The following is an 8,066-nucleotide window of genomic DNA, read 5'->3' on the forward strand; positions in this document are numbered from 1 at the left end:
TGGGCAGTGGAATGGCCTGTGCAATGACTTGACCCTTTGGCATAAAGTACGGTGGATAGATACATTGTACAATTAGGTTAGAACACCCGTTCTGATCCACTTTCATGAGTGTGGGTGTAACCTCTATCCCAGCAGGTGCTTCCCAAGTGTCCCCAATAACAAAAAGGTATGTAAAGCCTGGCATGTGGTCCACATTTTGGAATGAGATGGGTATGACAGTCTGTTTCTTGTTGTTGAAATGGTGTGTTTCATCACAGGTTACCTTAAACCTGAGTCCAGAAGTCCAAGTTGCTTTTTCTGCAGCTCTATTTATATCTGAACGCGGAACTATTAGGACGCGTTGAGTTGTTAGTTTCCCTGCTGTTGACCTGGGGAAACAGTCTTTGGAAAGTTTTTATCAGCAATTATAATTGTTCTGCAAGTGTGAGCTACATGTCCTTTTTTCTGACAACGATAGCATATAAGGTTACCTCGAGATTGAGTTCCCCCTGTACCCATAGCATTGCCTACAACTTCCCCAACCATCCCTACTTTTTTCAAAAAGGGAGCAGCTGTGTTCAGCTGCACCTTCTTTGTACAGACTTCAAGGATGGTTTCAACAGTCAGAGTTGGGTGCAAAGGAAGACTCAGGGTGACTCGTTTGCAAGCATCATTCGTATTCACTTGGAGCAGTTCAAGTAGGAATGCTTGTTGGAAGTCAGGATTAGGGAACTGGGAAAAGATAACTTCATGCTAACGGTTATAAAAGTGAATATTATTTTCATTTGGCAATTGTTTGATGTTGGTATAATGAGATGCAGGAGTCTGAGATGGTAGTAATGTTAAGGCCTTTTCAGCAGCACATGTGATTTCAGTAAGAACTGGATGAGGGATAAGCATTGCTTGTTTTTGAGGATTTGCCATATTATTGTCACCAGATCAAAGGTCTAATGTGATATAATTATTGTCAAAGTCCAGGTAATTATCTGGAGTTTGCCACAAAATTTTCAATAAATCAGATAAAATTAATTTCCATTGCTTTTTCCACAACACAAAATCGCCAGGTGTGAGTAGAGTTTGCATTATTGTGATTAGATCATGAGGTACAAGCGAGTTGCAAAAGTAGCACTTAAAAGGCTCTTAAAATAGTTACTATGCATCCCAAACTCCTTAATTGCCTTGCACAAATCCTTAATATTAGAATAAGGAAGGGGCGTCCAGCCAGGGTTCACTCCTGTTCTAGTACGAGAGAGTGTAGTAGTAGCAGCCGGAGGTACTTTCTGGTAACCATGGGTTTCAGGATTTAAGAGGGGTAGTCACATGGCTATGGGAACCTGGGGCAGGACAATGGGAAGCAGGGTTGGGGATTGGGGGGGGCAGAGGTGGGGAGTGGAGGTGGGGACGCGGAGGGAGGAGGGGAGGGGTTGGGGGCGGGGTGGTGGGAGGCAGGGGTGGTACTTGAGTCATGGGCGGGAGCAGAGAGGGGGTGAAACATGACGCTGTGGGGGCGGGGTTGGGGGTGGGGTTAGGGTCCGACGCAGGAGTGGGAGCGGATGGGGACAAGAAGGGATTTGTGGGGTGGGGGAGAAAGGGATTTTGGGAGGTGTAGTTTGGGGATGAAGAAACGTTGCGTCCGCCATTATCGGGGACAAACAAATTCGGAGAAAAGGGGTTGGGGGGAGGGGGTTTTTTATGGGATGTGGGCACATGGCAATGGCTGTCCCTGGGAACAAAGAGATCAGGGGAGAAGGGGATTTTTTGCACGCTTAAAACATGAGGACTAGAAACTGGGGACAAAGGAGTGGAGAAAAGGGGTTGGAAAGGTCCTGGGACAAGCTCCAGATTCCCGTCCAAGGCAGGGTGCTGAGGAAACACGGGTGAGCCAGGAGGACGATAGCTCTCCTGTGCTAAAAAGCAGTCTGCTCTAGCTGTTTTTGCCAGCGTAGGGGAAGAGGGGTCAGGGACACAGGGGTTGGAAGAGGGCATAAGGGAATTAACAGGGGGATTTTGCAGAGGCTTTTCATGTACTGTGGTTTTTTCAGACAAAGTGAAACTTAGTAACGGGAGAGGAAAAAATTTTGAAACTGTTTCATTTCCCGATCGTCTGAGGGAGGATAGTTTTCTCCCCACCTTATCCCAAAATTCAGAAGATCTCATATCCTCGGAGGTCAGATTAGGAAAGTTCTGGAAAAGCCATCGCGCAAAAGATTGAACTAGATTTTTAGGGTATTTCTGCCCAGTACAAGAAAGGTAGCTTTGAACTTTGTAGTATATTTCTCTGTGGTGTGCAGAAACCTCAGATCCCATTATGAATGCAGCACCACAAACCTCAGCCCCAAATCACGAAAAAGAGGGAAAAAAAAGAGAAAATTTTCACCGGCACCAGCTTAAGACAGGAGCCCCTAAACCTGCAGGGAAATACTCACCAGAAATCTGGATTTACCACAGGAAGGCAGGTCCGGAGAAAAAAAATAAGCAAAGAGGGTCTTCCGATTTCCAGCCATTCCCTCGCCATGTGGTGTGGGGGAGGGTACAGGCTGAAGCTCTGGGCTCGCTGTTACGCAAAAAGTAACAGCTCGCTACAAAGAGCTGGCACAGGAGGATGTGCAGGGCTAACTCCAGCAGACAAGCAGCTGCTGGGACACCCTAAAAGTATCTCAGAAACGAGGTTCAGAGATAGCATGTTGGGCGCCAGATGTGGAATACTCACAGCTTTATACCAGCTAGTGCTAGTAGTTCAATGTCTTAGAAAGCCTCAAGCAGCCTAGAGAGGTAGCACGGGCAATCTAGCATTTTAGTAGCTCTGAAAGTGGCAAATGGTAGCTGCAAAGCTAATACCACCAGTAGAAGCAAAGAGGGAGAAATATAGCCTTTGGTTTGCCTAATTCCTGCAATTAGAAGCTTTCAAACAGAGATGGAGACACACAGACGTTCACAGAAGAAATGCAAAGCCAAAGAGGGCTTTCATGAATAGCTCTAGAAATTCAGGGTTAAGTCTTGTCTCAGTTTAGAGACAAGTTTAGGAGAAAAAGACTGTGGAAAATGTTTCCTCTAAAAAAAAAAAAGGGTTCCAACAATCCCTTTCTGCCAATAAGAAATGAATACTAGCCTCGGGTGTTAACGAACCAGGTGGCCTTTGTTAAATGCAGCTCCCAATTTTTGAAAGTCCCCCCACCCAGGGCCTTCAAGGTGGTTTTTAGCAGTCCGTTGCACTGCTCAACTTTCCCAGCTGCTGGTGCAGGATAAGGGATATGGTACACCCACTCAATGCCATGTTCTCTAGCCCAGGTGTTTATAAGGCTGTTCTTGAAATGAGTCCCACTGTCAGATTCAATTCTCTCGGAGGTACCATGCCTCCAAAGGACTTGCTTTTCAAGGCCCAGAATGGTGTTCTGAGCAGTGGTCTGAGGCACAGGGTAGGTCTCCAGCCATCCTGTGGTGGCTTCTACCATTGCGAGCACATAGCGCGTGCCTTGGTGGGTTTGAGGCAGTGTGATGTAATCAGTCTGCCAGGCCTCTCCATACTTGTATTTGGACCACCGCCCACCGTACCACAGGGGCTTCACCCACTTGGCCTGTTTGATGGCAGCGCATGTCTCACAATCATGGATAACTTGGGAGATACTGTCCATGGTTAAATCCACCCCTCAATCTTGTGCCCACTTATAGGTGGCATCTCTGCCCTGATGGCCTGAGGCATCATGGGCCCATCGAGCTAAGAACAACTTCCCCTTGTGTTGCCAATCAAATCTATCTGTGACACCTCTATCTTTGCAGCCTGATCCAGCTGTTCATTATTTTGTGCTCCTCATTAGCGTGACTCTTGGGGACATGGGCATCTACATGACAGACCTTCACAGGCAGCTTTTCTACTCGGGCAGCAATGTTCTTCCACTCTTCAGCAGACCAGATTGGTTTTCCACTACTCTGCCAGTTGGCCTTTTTTTACCTTTCCAGCCACCCCCACAGAGCATTGGCTACCATCCATGAGTCAGTGTAGAGGTAGAGCTTTGGCCACTTCTCTCTTTCAGCAATGTCCAGGGCCAGCTGAAAAGCTTTGAGTTCAGCAAGTTGGCTCGACCCACCTTCTCCTTCAGTAGCTTCTGTCGTGTGGGGCTCCATACAGCTGCTTTCCACTTTCGGTTTGTCCCTATGATGAGACAGGAACCATCAGTGAAAAGAGCATATTGTGTTTCTTCTTGTGGCAGTTGGATGTATGGTGGAGCTTCCTCAGCATACCTCATCTGTTCCAGCTCTTCTTTGTCCATCTGTCTTGGGGTGACCTTATGATGTGTATCCCATATGGCTGCCTATGCCCAGAAATTAATTTCTGTGTCTTTCTATGCTCTAAACTGAGCCTGAGAGGGGGAAGGAAAAAACTGAGCAAAACTTTCTCAAAGCAGTTTTCAGCTTGTTCAAGGTCAGACAGAGATAGCAGGTTTTTTTTCCCCAGCTGCAGCAGGGGAGCGAGGAAGCACCCGTCTTGCTGTGTTCCAGTCAGCTTTTGGCCAGTTGTTTCAGTTTCTTGTTCTCCGGAGAGAGAGACTGAGAGTTGGACTTTGTTTTTCCTTCTCTGGAATTCCGGATTTTCTCCCTTTTATACTGGACTGCTTTTCAACCTCAGAGCACATCGGGAGGACTTTCCACCGGGCACAGAGGGCCTGGCCCTGGCCCAAGCCCCAGCTCTGAGGAGACCAAAGGGAGGACTCTAACACTTTCCCAGGTTTTTCCGCCACAGTGAAACATTTTACCATTTAGCCTTATTTTCCTTTTCCCGTGTGTTTAGTAAATAAATAGTTTTATCTCCTTCACTTTCCTTCGAGAAAAATGTACTTTTTTCCTGAACCTGGTGGGGGAGGGGTGGTTGTGCCTTCTCTCAGAGGATATATTTCTAAATTTGGCCAAACTGGAACACCATCCGACTGAAGTTTTCACCTTTGGGCCAATTTGTAATTATTTCCAAGATCCAGGGAGATTCAGGTTTCCAATATGGGCGCGCTGTGTGATGAGGGCAATCCATGTAATCCATGCGGCATTAGTTGCGTGGTGTGTGGAGGGAACCTTTGCTTTGAACATCCACCCCAGCAGAGGCAGTCGAGGTGCCAGGAGGAGTTGTGCCTTTGCGACAATCACCTCTGAGGAGGCTTGGACTCCTTCATAGGCTGCCAAGATTTCCTTCTCTCTTGGGGTGTAATTGGCTTCAGACCCTCTGTAGCTTTGCTTGCAGAATCACAGTGGTCGGCCTTGAGTCTCACCAGGCCCCTTCTCCCAAAGGCTCCAGGACAGGCCATGGCTCCCGGCTGCAGAGTAAAGCACGTTCTTCACCTCTGGTCCTGTCCTGATCGGGCTAAAGGCTACCAAATGAGCAATATCCTGCTTGATCTGGGTGAAGGCTTGTTGCTGTTTGGGGCTCCAACAGAAATCATTCTTCTTGCGGGTAACCAGCTAAAAAGGACTCACAATGTGGCTGTACTCAGGAATGTGCATCCTCCAGAAACTTATGGCACCTAGGAAAGCTTGCGTTTCCTTCTTGTTGGTCAATGGAGACATTTCTGTGATCTAATTGATGACCTCTGTGGGTATCTGATGCCATCCATCTTGCTACTTCACTCCTAGGAACTGGATCTCTCGGGCAGGTCCCTTGACTTTGCTCTTTTTGAAGGCAAAACCAGCTTCCAGGAGAATCTGGATGATTTTCTCTCCTTTCTCAAATACTTCCACTGCCATATTCCCCCACACAATGATGTCATCGATTTACTGCAGATGTTCTGGAGCCTCACCCTTTTCTAGTGCAGTCTGGATCAGTCCATGGCAGATGGTGGGACTGTGCTTCCACCCCTGGGGCAATCGATTCCAGGTATACTGCACGCCCTTCCAGGTGAAGATAAACTGAGGCCTGCACTCTGCTGCCAGAGGAATGGAGAAAAATGCATTGGCAATGTCACTAGCAGCATACCACTTTGCTGTCTTGGACTCCAGCTCATACTGGAGCTCCAACATGTTCGGCACGGCAGCGCTCAGAGGTGGAGTCACTTCATTCAAGGCACAATAGTCCACAGTCAATCTCCATTCTCCTTCAGACTTGCGCACAGGCCAGATGGGGCTGTTGAAGGGTGTGTGGGTCTTTCTGACCTCCCCTTGGCCCTCCAGCCCACGGATCATCTTGTAGATGGGGATCATGGCATCTCGATTTGTTTGATACTGCCGGTGGTGCACTGTCGAGGTGGCAATTGGTATCCATTGTTCTTCCCCCCTCAGGAATCCTACTGCAGAAGGATTTTCGGACAGCTCAGGCAAGGTGTTCAATTGCCTAATGCCCTCTATCTCCACAGCAGCTATTCCAAAAGCCCACCTGAGTCTTTTTGGGTCTTTGAAATAACCTCTCCGGAGCAAATTGCGGCAGCTTGGGAAAAAACAAACAGAGACCAATGCTTCTTCTATCAGGGTCCATCTTTATTACACACACTCCAGTATTTATATGTTTCTACTGTGGGAAAGTTTTAAGAAAGTTTTGGGAACATGCGGAGGGAAAGACAAAACAGCTACACTGCCAAACACCTGACAGGGCAGACCTTTCTGCCCCTTATCAGCCACTCATGCAAACATGCCATCCCCCAGTGTTCTGGAAGATGAAGCAAAGACATTCACACCTGGTGCTTATTGCTGTAGTCATTTCCCTGGTATGCATCTTTCCCAAGAGAACAGAAGGCCCTTATCAAAGTTAAGATAAACAAGTAACAAGTGGCTCTTTTACACAGGGCTCTCCTTAAGGGCAGAATGGCTGCCGCAGGCCTCTGCAGAAATCTATGCCCCGAATACACAGGGCATCTGTTTTGTTACAGCGGGGATACGGCAACACGCATATATCAAACCAGGAGTCCCGTGGAAAGGAAATATATGGACAGGTTTTTTGGTAGATGTTTCAGAGATGTTTATTTCTCCAGCCGCATGGCCGGGGCTCTGCTGAGGAACTGTTACAGTCACCGGACCAAGGGTCCTTTGCCCGCACAGGGAAACACAAACCAACCAATGGGGAACGAGGCTGACCAGGGGCAGGGAAACCCCGTGCCTCCCCCTCAGGGCCCCTCTCCCAGGGCTACATGGCAGGAGGAGGAGACCCCAACATCTCATCCGTTTTATTTTAATAAAAAGGAGAATGAAAACAACTGGATAAACATAACAAGAACAGTCTCAAAACAAAACAAGCCGCCCTCCTGAGTCTTTAAATGTTCAAACAGATTCTCTAGAACATCTTAGGGCTGACAGAAGGGAGACAGAACTCTCTGAGCATGCTTTGTGGGGAAACTGAGGCAGGAGAGGGTTTAATTTCTTCCCTCCCCCTTTTCATCCCCCACTCGGCATTGGAAAGGGATTTTTGGGGAAACAATTGGCAAAGGTATGGTTTTGTGAGGGAAACCATGGATGATAAAACGGATTGGGAAGACACTGGGGGTAATAGGACATAGGGTAGAAGGGAAAGGTGGGATTTAGGAAAGGGAGACTGTGGGGGGGCTTACAATGGAGATATTGTCTAACATGACTACGATTTTTTGCATATATACTGCCTTTTACAGGAACACCATCAGGCCCAGTGACCTGCGATGCTTGTAACCCTTTTCTACCTTGCATGATTTTGAATTCCACCATGTGGGATATGCCCAACCCTTGCCCTGGAGGGATCTCTGCTGAGACAAGAGATTTTGCAATCGCCCAGCAGGATTCCTTGAAAAGGCAACCACTTTGGTCATGGCGAGGAAAAGTGGACCCACAATCCTTTGAGAGACACTATGCAGATGCTTCTGTAACCCATTGGTCTGTCCCAGACCCTCTGTAACCCATTGGTCCCCCACTGATCCCCTGTATCCCTATAAAAGGAAGCCCCCTGGCTCTGTGGGGAGAGAGCTCATCCCTGGCTTTCCCCTTCGCCGGAGGGAACCAACAATAAAGCTACCTCTGTGTGGAACCAGCTACACGGGCCTTCTCGTCTCTCTCTGGTCTGGTTTGGCCTGGGGGTGTCCTGCAGAGCTGAGCTGAAATCACGAGCTGAGAATCACTAAAGAGCTGATAGCCTCTGCAAGGGCCCCTCT

Source organism: Aphelocoma coerulescens (assembly GCF_041296385.1).
Source record: "Aphelocoma coerulescens isolate FSJ_1873_10779 chromosome W unlocalized genomic scaffold, UR_Acoe_1.0 ChrW_unloc_scaf_2, whole genome shotgun sequence".
Classification (NCBI taxonomy): Eukaryota; Metazoa; Chordata; class Aves; order Passeriformes; family Corvidae; genus Aphelocoma; species Aphelocoma coerulescens.